Here is a 14,018-nt window from a genome sequence, read left to right on the forward strand (position 1 = left end):
CAAGCCCTTTCACCCCCTTTCCTGGGGAGGCTTGAGAATAATACACCAACCAATAGGTTAACAAGGTGAGCACAGACCAGACCCTTGAGTTTTTAGGACACTTAATAAACACTTTAATTAACACTATAATAAAGAAGAACTTTATTATAAAAAAAAGTAAAAGAAGCACCTCTGTAAAATCAGGATGGAAGGTAATTTAAAAAGATTTAAAACACAGAGGATTCCCCTTTAGGCCCAATTTCAAAGTTACAAAACAGGAATAAACCTCCCTCTTAGCATGGGGAAAATTCACAAGCTAAAACAAAAGATACTCTAATGCATTTCCTTGCTATTACTTACAATTTCAGTAATTGTAGATGTATCATTTCAGGATCTTTTTAGATGTTTTTTTCTGTCCTGGTCCCTCTCTCTGTCCGAGAGGGCAGACAACAAAAGGGCATAAACAAAATCCCCACCCCCGATTTGAAAGTATCTTCTTTCCCCGTTGGTCCTTCTGGTCAGATGCCAGCTAGGTTAATGGAACTGATTAATCCCTTACACGTAAGTGATTCTGCACCTCTGACCAAGAGGGATTTGATATTATTGCATACATAAAGGTTGTTACCCTTCCCTTTATATTTATGACAGACAGTCTACACGTTAATCTATATTTTATTTCAACTGTAAAAAAAATTAATCACAAAAGAATAGACGAGTATTGCCTATAACAGAGATGATATTCTATTCTATGTTCTATGATTATAGAATGAAGTATGTAAATACAATAGTTGTTACAACACTCTTTGCAATCTATGGGCTGCATCCTTCAGGACTGAAGCCCATTTCTCTCACTCTCTCTGTTTCTGTGGTGAAGTACTTCTCAGAAAAGGGCAACAAAAATTATTAGGGGTATGGAACAGCTTCCATATGAGAAGAGATTAATAAGACTGGGATTTTTCAGTTTGGAAAAGAGATGACAAATTGGGTATATGATAGAAGTCTATAAAATGATGACTGGTGTGGAGCAAGTAAATAAGGAAGTGTTATGTACGCCTTCTCATAATATAAGAACTAGAGGTCACCAAATGAAATTAATAGGCAGCAGGTTTAAAACAAACAAAAGGAAGCATTTCTTCACACAACACACAGTCAATCTGTGGAATTCTTTTCTAGAGGATGTTGTGAAGGCCAAGACTATAACAGGGTTCAAAAAAGAACTACATAAATTCATAGAGGATAGGTCCATCAATGGCTATTAGCCAGGATGGGCAGGAATGGTTTCCCTAGCTTCTGTTTGCCAGAAGCTGGGAATGGGCGACAGAGCATGGATCACTTGATGATTACCTGTTCTGTTCATTCCCTCTGAAGCACCTGGCATTGGCCACTGTTGGAAGACAGGATACTGGGCTAGATGGATCTTTGGTCTGACCCAGTATGGCCATTCTTATGTTCTATAACAGATGATTGTATATGTATATTCATCTATAACGGAAAATTGAAGAACAAAATTCAGTCATCTGCTTCCACTATATGGTCCTACCATGTCTCAATCCCGTCAAGCAGCAGTGCTGGAGATTCACACACCTCTATTCTGTAGGCATCCAATCAGCAGTTAAAATGAAGCATTTTCTCTCTCCCATTCTGTAGACATTTTTCTCAATTAATTCATAGTTAGTCTAAATTCCAACTGATATCTTCTTGTTCATAAAAGGGACAAAAGGGGAACATTGCTTCATCCCACTAGCTAAGGGACAAATTCTTTGCATATTGACTTCAAGGGGAGCCCCACACATGTACCCAAGATCAGAATTTGATCTTTAAGGCTTTGTCTTCACTATTGAGACCAGGGTTTAACCACGACTAGCTGACACAATGCTTTACACCACTTGTCCTTGACTATACTGACTTTTGAGTTATAGTTAGCATTTTGGTTAATGTGACTTTTCAAGCTCAAGTTCTAACATGATAAAATTTTGTTGCAAAGACCAGGCCTAAGTATTGATTGTGCCTCTCCACAAGTGAGTCCAGCTTGCTAAAATACTCAGTAGTGTTCCAGATGCTCTGCCTTTCTCACACCTAATTATTATGCTATTAGTTATGAAGCATCAAAAATACAGGACACCCTATAGTATTTGAAGTAATTATGGGTAGAGGATTAGAATATAAATTGAAGAAGCATTGTGATAAATGAAGGGAGGGTAGCTCCCTTTTATGGATATCCAGCCAGCCAGTTAGCTATTAAGTCTCTCTTGCTGGCTGCTTGCTTTACCTGTAAAGGGTTAAAAAGTCCTCCAGGTGAAGAAAAGGGAGTGGGCACGTAACCAAAAGAGCCAATGGGAAGGCTAGAACTTTTTTTAATGGGGAAAAAAGCTTTCCTTTTGTCTCTGTTGTTCTCTCTGGGCTGAAGAGACAGGGGCAGCTGGAATGCCATGTAAAGTTTGGACCAGGTATGAAAATTCATTGTCCATACCTAGAAGAATTCATTGGGACAGGGAATGTTTAGATAGACGCAATTAGGTTTATTTCTTTTATTTTCTGTAAGGCTTGTGGACTCCTCTATGCTAACCCCAGATGCTTTTGTTTGCTTGTAACCTTGAAGCTGAACTCCCAAGAAAGCTATTTTGGGTGCTTAATCTTTGGAATTGCTCTTTTAAAATCTAGCAAAAGCGTAAGTTCCAGATGTATTTTTTATTTTTGTTTTTAATAAAATTTACCTTTTTAAGAACCTGATTGGTTTTGTCATAAAAGGTCTGTTCACGTTTTTCAATTAGCTGGTGGCAACAACTAGGTTTCCCTTTTGTTTGTTTCTTTCTCGGCTTCCCAGAGGGAGGGGTGGAAAAGCCGAGGGGCCTCAGGGAAAACTTCCCAAGTGAGTTTTTCCAAGATTTGCAAGTTTTCACTTGGGTGCTGGCAGCTTTTACCAAGCCAAGGTCAGAGAAAAGCTGTTATCTTGGGGGTTTAATACAAGCCTGGAGTGGCAAGTATTAATTTTTTTAAATCCTGGTGGGCCCCCACCTTCTGCACTCGAAGTGCCTGAGTGGGGAATTAGCCTTGACAAGCATCTTGATAGCATTCTTAATCAGCATCCATCTCCTTGAGCCCACACCTCTCACAAGTCAAATTGTAAGACTGAAGGACATTTTAATCATGAATTCTTCCATAGATTCTCATACTAATTACTGCTGTTGGTCTCTGTTCACATATCAGTAAATGCCTTTTCATTTTTTTTATACAAAGGATTTTCCCTTTTGTATAGCAGAGATATGTTTATTCCAAAGCAGTTATAGACCAAAGAGGCACTCAGCTGAGAGTAATAACTTGTAGATAAAACAGAGTCTTTATAGAAAATGTTTTTAATCCTAGAGTAATGAGAATTTAAAGAAGAAAATGTTTTTGCACACGAGAATGTTTTCCTCTGGCATTATTAGTGCATGCTGTCAATCTTTTTTAGAATCATCTGATGTTAATTGACAACACACTGAAGTTTTCTTAGCTCTGAATGTGACAAAAAATAGAATCCGGCACAATGTCTTCCTTTGGGTGTAAACGAGCCAAAGCAATGTAATTCTCTAATTTACACTTGTAATTTGGATGTTTAGATGTGTTGAAACTACACTATAAAGCCAATATTCACCACCCTGAAGAGCGACTCCAGCCCATTTAAGACACACTTACAACCTGCATTGAGTTGAGTAGTGCAGAGTGCCTTGAGCATTTTGTAGTGAGGTGAATTTTTCCACAGTGGCACCTGGCAGATGTCATTTATACATTAATGCAAATCACTGCTTCCTCAGCTAATTGTGCAAATGAGTGTTATGATTAGGTATACACACTTAATACAAGCCTAGAAACCTGATTGACATCATTTACAAGTATTTTAAGTCTAGGTTTACACAGACAGCATTTACAAATAATAAATTAAACATCAGTCACTAATTTATAATGATACTCTACCCCACTCATTCCAGGCACTCTAGATTAAGCCAGCAGGAGTGAGTGAAACACAAACTCTTTAGTGTAATGATTCTTACTACATGTCATATTCTGGGGATAATTTGTTAGTGAAATAAGGAATTTCAACTTTGGATCTTGATAATATGTTAGGGCCCTGGGGTTTCTAAAACTTTATTGCATCACTACTCCTTCTGACAACAAAAATTACTATACAACCCCAGGAGCTGGAACCAAAGCCTAAACGCGCCCAAGCCCCCCCTCCCCTGGTAGGGGGGCCCAAGCTGAAGGCCAAGGGCTTCAGTCTCAGGCAGGGGGCTTGTGACATGAACCCCGCAGCCCTGGGCTGAAGCCCTTGGGCTTTTGCCTCAGGTGGTGGGGCTCGGGCTTTGGCTTCTGCTCTGGGTCCCAGCAAGTCTAAGCCAGCCCTGGCGTCCCTATTAAAATGGGTCATGACCCATTTTGGGGTCCTGACCGACAATTTGAGAATTGCTGTGTAGGTAAAACCAAATTAAGAAGCATAAGCAACCTTAGCCTCACTGGAGTTGTGAAATAATGCACATGAAGTAAAGTTGTCCTGATCCATCTCTTTTGTTTTGATACACAGGTTCTGAAAGGAAGGTGTGTGGGAGGAGTAAGGGCATGGGTAGTTGATTGTCATTGGTGGAAACAGCAGCATGCCATCTTTTAAAAGGATTATCAATAAGCATGGCACAGAGGTGACCTGCCCCCAGGGGTAAGCAAGCACTACCCAGGGAAGATGGGCAGCAAATTGGAGAAGCCTTGGCTCTCGTCTCTCAGACAGCACTCCTGAGTCAGCATGGGCATTGGGCCTGGATCAGTTGCATGGTGCCACACCCCTAAAACAAGGACTGTGGGTAGGAGTGGGGACAAGGAAGGAATTGTGCTTAGAGGGGTACCTATTGCCCTTTTCCCAAGGCAGACTGTGAGTGAACAATCTAGCTCCTAATTTGCAGTGAGAGATGATGTAATCATCTTCTAATTTTCTCCATCTGTTGCTAAGCAGCTCTCTTTAGTCACAGGGCTTGACTTACAAAAATAATAGCAGCCTCCACAGATTCTGCTATTTTTACATTTTAAACAGTTGTTATGCCAGGCTTGTGTGGCACTTATATTTTAAAATCCTCAATAGCACAAGAAGATGAGCACCAGGATATCTGCATCTTCCATGACAAAGAAGTCTCAGATACCATGAGTACAGTGAGGCAGGACAGCCTGAGTGTGGGCTTGAAACTACAGGACACTGGGGGGGCCCCACAACTCCTGTTAACAAAAATAAGCTCTCTGCAATTTGCAGGGTAATAGTTTATATGAGAAATTTTACTTGCATCATGGAGGAAAAAAAGAAAACCACACATCTGATATTGACCATTGGACACTGATGTGAGTTTGCCTGAATAAAACCTCAAAATTTTGCCCAGGGTGATGGTGAATTAATTTTGATTCATTCTTTCCATTTATAATAAAGATATTCTAACTGTTGGGCACCCATCCTGTGCTTTGGCACTCTGACCTAAAAGTAACAGTCTCAAATTATTGTCCCATGTAGCTAATTAGACTGCTCATTCCATCAGAAGTAAATAGCTAGCAGCCAACGTTCCAACCAAATAAAAACTCCCCATTCAAAACACCCCCTGCTCAAATGCCTGGAAAAGAGTATGAATTTGAAGCATGAACAACAAGTTAGAAAACCTTGGTTCTTGAAGACCAAGTGGGAACAGATTTAGAGCCAAGAGTCCTACTAACATTTCCTCCTTGTTTACAGCAAATGTTGCTTCTGATTTGAGAGAAAGGTGGTCTCAGAAATATTTGTGCCCCAAACATTTAAAGATTATATTCAAAGATTAAAAACAACACCCTGAGTCCATTACAGAAACTCAGGGGAAGCAGTGCAACTCCCAGCAGTAATGTGTTCCGAATCTGACACACCACTCAGAAAATATACTGCTGCATTAGACACCGGATTCAGTACCCAAGTACTCTCAGCATGTAGAACCCATTATACCAGTCATTTGGAATAGAGGTTAAATTGAATGAGTAACTATTTCAGAGCATGAGCTGTCCATATTGAGCTTCATTCTAGCTTAATGTTCACAACGTTTCCTTTAAATGAACAATCTCTAATTAAAGTAGAAAGCGTTTGACACACTGAAACTTTTACACATGGGGCTCATGGACTGAGGGAGTAAGGGAAAGTGCTTGTCTTCCATGAATTGTTGCACAATCTAGGGATCCAATGAAGTGAGCTGTAGCTCACGAAAGCTTATGCTCAAATACATTTGTTAGTCTCTAAGGTGCCACAAGTACTCCTTTTCTTTTTACAATCTAGGGAGTATTTCTTATGCTTTGAGGGAAAGAACTCTCCCAGATGGTGGGAGATGGTAATATAGTGGGTATAGTAAAGGTTCCGGACCCAAGAGATATGGGATCTTTTTCACTGCTCTACTACTGATAGCCTCTATATGCCTTAGTTTCTTCATCTGTACAATGGAGATAGTAATAATTACCTTGGACAGCCAAGTGTCATGCATCTGGCAGCTCTGTTCCACATTACATCTTATCTGGATCCTCACACATCCAGCTGTGTGGTGTGGAGGCAGAAGGCATTTGAATGGGTGTGGCAGCAGGTAAGGGCACTCAAAACTAGCCCCAGGGTCTCTCAGCCAAACCCTAATTATTATCTACCTTCTCTTAGCTCTCTAAATAGAACCCTTCCCCAAAGATCCTAGAAACCTTCCCAGACATCACCGATGCACTCATCCGCCTATCGCAGTTACCCCCAGACAGCACCTAGCTACTTCCTGGACAATCTGACCCTTCAGCCTGCAAGACAGTATCCAGACACCTTAGCATAAACCCACTCCAGCAATCTCAGTACCCTTCAGACACCCCCCAATTCAAGAATCCCCATTGTCCAGCACCCATCTGCCCAGCGTCTCTCAACAACTTCCCAACACAAGCCATAGCTGCTACATTTTTGTGCAGCTATGTACCAACCCCACCACTATTTAGGGCAAGGTGTATTGACCATAACCTGAAATGTATGGTTATATGTAAATCAGCATACTAAATAGTTTGCATAAAATCTCATGGAACTACACAAAACCTAGCACGGTGGACATCATAAAAAGAGGGCCCCATGCGGGATCCAAGTATGATAGGACAGCTTAGAGCAGAATTTAGGGATGGAAGGATTTTTGAGAAGTGAAAGTGGCTGGGCCGAGACATATTTTAGAGAAGAGAGAACAACGGGTTTGGGCCAAGAAGGAGAAAATAAAATGAGTTTGGAGAAAGAGAGAGGAGAGTCTGGAAGAGGGTAATGGAATAAGAGACTGAGATTTTGGGGAAGAGTTTTGAGATAGAGAGGAGGCTCAAAGGAGAATGAGGAGACAGAGGAGTAGGAAATAGAGTAGTCCAAAAAACATCCTGGAGGGGAAAGAGGAGAGACTGGGGGAGTTAATGGGAGGGTGGAAATGCAACCTGACTTATGAATAGAAGTGAGCACAATTTTTCATCTGAAACTTTTAATGGTGAAAAGCAGTGAATTGTTTGTGTTGGGGGGAAAAAATAAAAATAAAAAATTGAATTGTTTTGTTATGACATTTTGAAATGAAATGTTTCAATTTTTTCCTATTTGAATAATGTTTTGGCATTTCCTTTAATTTTATTTAAAAATAATCACACACCATTAAACACTTAAAATGTTAACAAAACATTTTATTCAACCAAAAACAATTTTTGGGGGGCTTTTCAATTTGCTGAAAAATTTGAAAACAATTTGGAGGGGGAGGGGCAGAGAGGGGAAGGGGAACTGTTAGTGACCCAAAACAGTTATTCGCAAAAAGAAAAGGAGTACTTGTGGCACCTTAGAGACTAACAAATTTATTAGAGCATAAGCTTTCGTGAGCTACAGCTCACTTCATCGGATGCATTTGGTGGAAAAAACAGCTCTGCTTCTGAAGGCCACACAGTATGGGACTAGAATTGGTCAAAGATGGCATCATAGGGAAGACGGGCTGGAGAAGGCCAAGTAAGTGTTGGATTTTAGGGGTGTTTTTAAATAGGAGTGAGGAGGGTGATGAGAGAGGAACTTGTGTTGCAACTTGTGTTTGGGTTACACAGAAAGGAGATGTTCTCCAGGTGCTGTGGGACTCTCCCTCTCAAAATTTGACCAAAATTACTTCATTGCTCTATTAATGTTTATAAAGCACCTTGAATGGAAGGCATTATAAAAATGCAAAGTATTACTATTAGGATTTGGGAGGTGATTGATCTGAAAGAATTTAGGAATAAAGGTACAGAACTTGATAGGACAGATTGTAACTAATCCTTTTTGTACTGCCATATTTGACTGCTGTTTTGTTTTCAGTACTTTTCAAGGCACAAAATGATGTTGCAAATTAAAAAAGTTTTAAAAATTAATGTGTGAATATTGAGAGAAAATTAAGAACTGAGTAAATAACTTTCAAAATTTAAAGTTACCTTTTTACATATTATAGTACTAACACTAAACATATATATCTCCCCACCTACACGTATTGCTGGCCATGTAGAAAGTGGTGAGGCAGCCTAATGATATTGAATGATAATTACTGCCTCTTACAGACATTATTATAGTAAAAGGATGTATGGATCATTTTGTCAGTATTGCAGATATATGATGTACAGCTCTCAAGATTTTTGTGTGACTTAGGCAGGGGTATTAAGGCAGTGTTCTAATTGTTCAGAGAAAGGTCTGCATATCCATAATTTCCAGTGTATGTTTGCTTATTCAGTTGTAGTCCTAACTTCAAAATTCCTGGTTTTATGTGTATGGGCCTTTTTGGTTTGCTGGTTTGTTTGGTTTGGTTAGTTGGTCTGTTTGAAACTAAAACATACTGTGTTTCCCCCTTATAGCCTTAACTCCAACTTGACATTTTTTTTTCAATCTGGGGAGCATTGAAAAGTATCAGAGAAGCTCTTATCCTTTAGCATCATTAACATTCAAACATCAAAAAATGAATGGAAGATGCACAATTTAAACTTCATTAATAAAATCTATTTCCTGTGATAGTTTTGGTGAAACTTAAAAACACACTTCTGTTGTAGTTAATTTGATTAACTTTACTGTGATTACCAGTACTATCACTTAATTTTGTAACAACCAACATTTGTTTTATCATGCATTGTAATCTTTGTTTTAAACATAACCGTATGTATGACATATTTTGTTTTCTTTTGGCTGTTGTACTGGAAAACTATTAAGACAACATCTGCTTTGATTTCTTATTGAACTAGGGGCAAAGTACAAGTCACAGGCTCCCCATTGTAATATTCTTGAAGTTATTGCTAAAATATTTTGTTGCATCTGTTGACCCCTTTTGTTTTCTTCCCACAGAAACTGATTCCAAACCACAGCACACTGCTTTAAATACTTGTTGCATGTCCTATAGGCCAAAACTCCTTTAGTATGTTAGTATGGCACATAAAATCACTCATTAAGTCACTGATGATATCCAGTGTGCAGTATGTGATACAGGTCAGCATGACCTAAACTGGCAGTGGAAATTCTGAAATTGTTTACAAGATAATTCCGAACAAACTGTTTTAGGATATGAAGTTCCCTTAGTCAGATCACTCACAGGCTAAATTCATTCTAAGTGTAACTCCAGTGAATTTAGTAGAATTACTCTAGAGATTAATTTGGCCCATTCTTCCTATAACAGCTATTTTTAATTGAGTAGATTGGAAATAAGCATGTATACTGTTTATCTATTCATAATTTAACCAGTGATTTAGTGGAGGAGAAAATGTTTATTGTGCTCTGAAAAATACTATCCCCTTTTTCTCACAATTTACTTGCAGGTAATCAGATATCTGAACCAAGTTTCCTGTTTTTATAATGCCAAACAACCAAGGGGTTCTAATCCTGATTTGGGGCCTTTGGGTACTACAGGAATATATGACCCTAATGGAAGACATTATGTGTCATTTTCCTTCCTGGTTTCAAACGGGCTTTCTCACTTATGGACAAATTGTGCTACTCCTCTGTATGCCTGGAGGTTCAATACACAAAAATGTTGGTGTTATGCTCTTCACATGGGCCAAGAGATAATATGCTCTTGCAGTCAGTAGAGCACATTTCTGTCTATGTTAGATAGCAGTGAGATTTAAGATGGGACTGACCCAGACTGGGGCATCCTACTGAAGGTGATCTGATTGAAGAAAAGAAAAAGTTTCTTTGATTTCAATGGGAGTTCAACATATGTAAGGGCTATAGATCAGACCACATACTTGTAACATGATAAGCTGCAGCATAGACTTGGCAAGTGATATTCTAAAACTGTAAGAATTATGGAACAGGGTCAGTGTCATTGTATGTGTTACAATAGACAGCATAACAAGGCATTGATCATGATTCAGGTCTCCATGCCCTTATTCACTATCTGCTATGTATTTTCAAAGACTTTTAAAAATATTATTTTAAATTCTGCTGTGTGCATTAAAAATATTTTTTTGCAAGATCATGCCACATAATTCAGACAAACACCACTACTTACATGATCCAGTGCAGGCCAACTTCAAATGGCAGTAGTGTTCCATGTTGGTTATAACATGAGCTGAAAATTGCATGGTGAGTACCACGTTGTGGGAACCAATAGTTTATGCAGTTAGAGGGGATCTAAGTGCCAACTCCTTCTTCTTGGTCTACGGCTGATCAAGGAGGGAAGGAAGCCACATGCAAAAGAGCCAATAAAATCTCTACAATATACCTGAGTGAAGGCAGGAAATCGTCTCAAATTCTGGATTTTTTTTATCTGGATTGCAGAAATTCAGTTTTATAGCTGGGACTACATTTTCATGAGTGGTTGAATTTAGGCAGTTTGTTCTTTGTTCTACAATAGTCGTAAACCCTTTTCAACTTCTTCAAGAGATTTTTCTAGCAATATATATTTCCCTATTGTTTGTACACAGGTGTCTCTGTATCGCAGTAGCGTATCCCAGTGGATACTAATTATGGTTGGCAAGGTAACCAGTGAGATAAACACTTGTCATTGAAACAGCATAAACTAGAGTGTGTTTTGAATAAAATACTTTAGTTATTTGCATTTGATAAAATATATGCCATGTGCTTTCTTGAGAAGGAGAATACAAATACAACTCACAGACAAAAATTTGAAGATATGGCTCAATAAAAGAAAAATAGCTTGAAAATGGACACTAAAAAGATTTCTTTAATGTTATGCTTTATTATGAAAGTTAATATGGAATGTAGAGTTAATAAATAGAAGACAACCTTCTGCAATGATACTGTAGCAAGTCCCTGGTATGGCTACTAAATACAGACATGTACAAAAAAGAAAATTAGACAGGAATAGTTGTGGATGCTCAATACATGGATATAAGAAGTGTCTTTAAAATAATTAATACTAAATTGTCATTGCTGGTTAATCTAGTGGTGCACTGGCTTTTCATTTACTGGCAATATAACTACACCCACATGTAAGTATATAATTAATCTTTACCAATTAGTTCCTTTCTCATTTTTGGAAGATGCATTAATTAGAAAATAATATAGAAAGATGATATCATCTGTGATTTATGCTCTTTGAGGAGGTGTGTCCTATTTGTGTTTGCAGGGATCAGTTTTTACTGCTGATGAGAACAGTAACCTAATCATAAAATCTGTCAGCTGTCAGTATCCTTGGATACCTTTCAGACCAGCACCCAGTAAGAGACAGCATTCCTTGTACTGATAGGTGGTCCCTTCCTGACCATAGACGGGGGATATATTAAGCGCATTTTTTTTTCAGTTTAAACTGATTTTTAACAAAAAATCCCTGGATTTTACAAAATTTATCAGTGTTTATTACCACAACAAAAACAGATGAAAATCAGTGCAAAAAACTATTGATTTTTCTGGGTAAATATCAGGGTTATTTGGTGGACGGAAAGACGGGGGGAAGTATTCAGTATATTAATGCTTTGAATTTCGTTCATCAATGTGGTTTGCTGCAGAACTAAAACAGAACTCAAAACACAATGCCACCTCTGAGTTTAAGAAAACAATATATCTCTAATTGCCAAATAAAACTTTTCATTTAAATAAACAGTTTACTGTTGTAGACTTGGAACTATTAGCCTATAAATATTTATATTTAATAATTGGACCACACCATTTGCAGCGCATACACTCAACTTCATCCTTTTCTCTCTTCTGTTTTATTTTAAACTTTTGAGTACTTCCTTGTTTTCTGAAACATATTCTGATACAGATTTTCATTTTCTTCCCATTTTAGTGGGTCAAATCTTTAAACCATTATCTGCGAACAGTTTGAAAAGTGTACATGGTGGGTGTGAGATTCATCAGTACATTCAGATATGTATGCACTTCAGAGCTTGCGTGCATGCCTGTTTGTTTATTGTATATCTTCTAGACCAGAGGTTCTCAAACTGTGATCCACAGACCGTCAGTGGTCCGCAAGCTCCATACAGGTGGTCCGCAGATAGTTCCCTCAGAGGTGTGCACCTGGGCGGCCACACACAAAAGAATGAAGGGATACCGACCTAATTAGTGGAACCGCACAAGTGTGGCTCAACTAATCAGGTGCCTGGACCCTGGAGAAGATGCACATGTAAGGTGAGGTGGTGTCTGTGGGGGGATTAGGGGGTAGTTGGGAGGGAGTAGTGGGGCGAAAAGAGGGATTGGGAGAATTTGGGACATGCAAGGCTGCAGCAGCCAGAGAAAGAAGTAACTTTCCCCAGCTATAGGGCTGCAGCTGCCGGGGAGAGACAGCCCTCCTTCCCAGCCTCAGCTCTGTGGCAGGAGAGAGACCTCCCCCTTCCCAATGCCAGCTCAGGGGCTGCCATGGTGGGGGAGAGAGGGAGAGATCCCCCTCCTTCTCAGCCCCAGCTTGGGGGCTGCTGTTGCAGGGGAGAGAGGGCACATTAAAGGTAAGTCTATTGATATTAAAATATGAATTGTACGTTTTTATTTGTAGAACATAATGATTTTCACCTGTTTTTGTTGTGACGATAACAAAAACTGATACATTTCTGGGAAAAATTAAATGAAATAAAAACTGAAAACAAGGGGCCCCAGATATGATCCATACTCATCCTGCTGGACTTCTCTATAGTCTTTGATACTGTCGATCACCAAATGATGCCATTATGCTTCAAAGAGATAGCACTGCAACTGAGATCAGCGGGAGCTGACCAGTTTAAGCTGGAACTTCTTTTGGTTTAAGTGATGGAGTAATGGCAAGTCAGTTTCTATGAAGTCCCTTGATTTTGCAACATGCTTCTTCTCTTAGTCAACCAGAGCCTGGATTTCTTACCCTACCAGACACACTATAAACCCATGTCTTTTCTCAGATGTTTGAGGAAGGGACTGTTTGAAAATTTTTGGGATAGTATTCAGGCAGTTTTGAGGTGTGAGGTTGTGTATGGAGTTTTTATGGGGATCATTATCGCTGGCAGTAAATCCAAGATGTAGGCAATTTATTTTGCTTCTCTTATTGGCATTTTGATGTGGGTTTGAAATATTGTAAAAGGACCCAGAACTATGTAAATGGGTTGCTAACTTTTGGGCACCAATTTAAAATGAAATAGAGGTTTTTTTTTTTAATCTAGGATTTTGTTTGTGGAATTAACTGAAAATAACTGCTATAAAATGTTAGCATTTGTTTACTAGGCCTGATCATGAGATATTGTCCTTATGGATCAAGCTCATACTCTATAATATGGCTGAAATATAGTTGAAAAGTGTCTGTTTCCAGAATGATACTTTCAACAAAATCACATAGGTTTGGGTTTGGTTTTTTTAACTATGCCCTTCCCTCAAATGCAGTGTATGGGTGTATGCCAAAACATATATTTGTTAGGGATCGTAATAACTCTTTGGATATGAGGATTATTTGGATTCCAAGAGGAAAGATGACTTGTAAGAGGAAGAATATTTGAAGCATGAAACGTAATCCATATTTTTATGTTTTACTGCTACAAATCCAAACATAATAGGACATGTGACACCAAAGCAGGGGCCTCTCACCCATCAGCTGTCTCCTTCATTATATTGTTTTTAT

At 38.8% G+C, this 14,018-nt stretch overlaps 1 protein-coding gene across 1 annotated transcript in view; it reads left to right on the top strand.

Annotated features, from left to right (window-relative positions):
- Positions 1-1,340: 1,340 nt before the first annotated feature.
- MRTFB (myocardin related transcription factor B) overlaps positions 1,341-14,018 on the top strand; it is a 225,753-nt gene continuing 213,075 nt past the window's right edge. Inside the window, exon 1 of the mRNA XM_043493351.1 lies at positions 1,341-2,426. The gene's annotated coding sequence lies outside the window, so the exon portion shown is untranslated. The remainder of the gene's footprint in view (positions 2,427-14,018) is intronic.

The sequence above is a fragment of the Dermochelys coriacea genome, chromosome 10 (assembly GCF_009764565.3).
Source record: "Dermochelys coriacea isolate rDerCor1 chromosome 10, rDerCor1.pri.v4, whole genome shotgun sequence".
NCBI classification, from domain to species: domain Eukaryota; kingdom Metazoa; phylum Chordata; order Testudines; family Dermochelyidae; genus Dermochelys; species Dermochelys coriacea.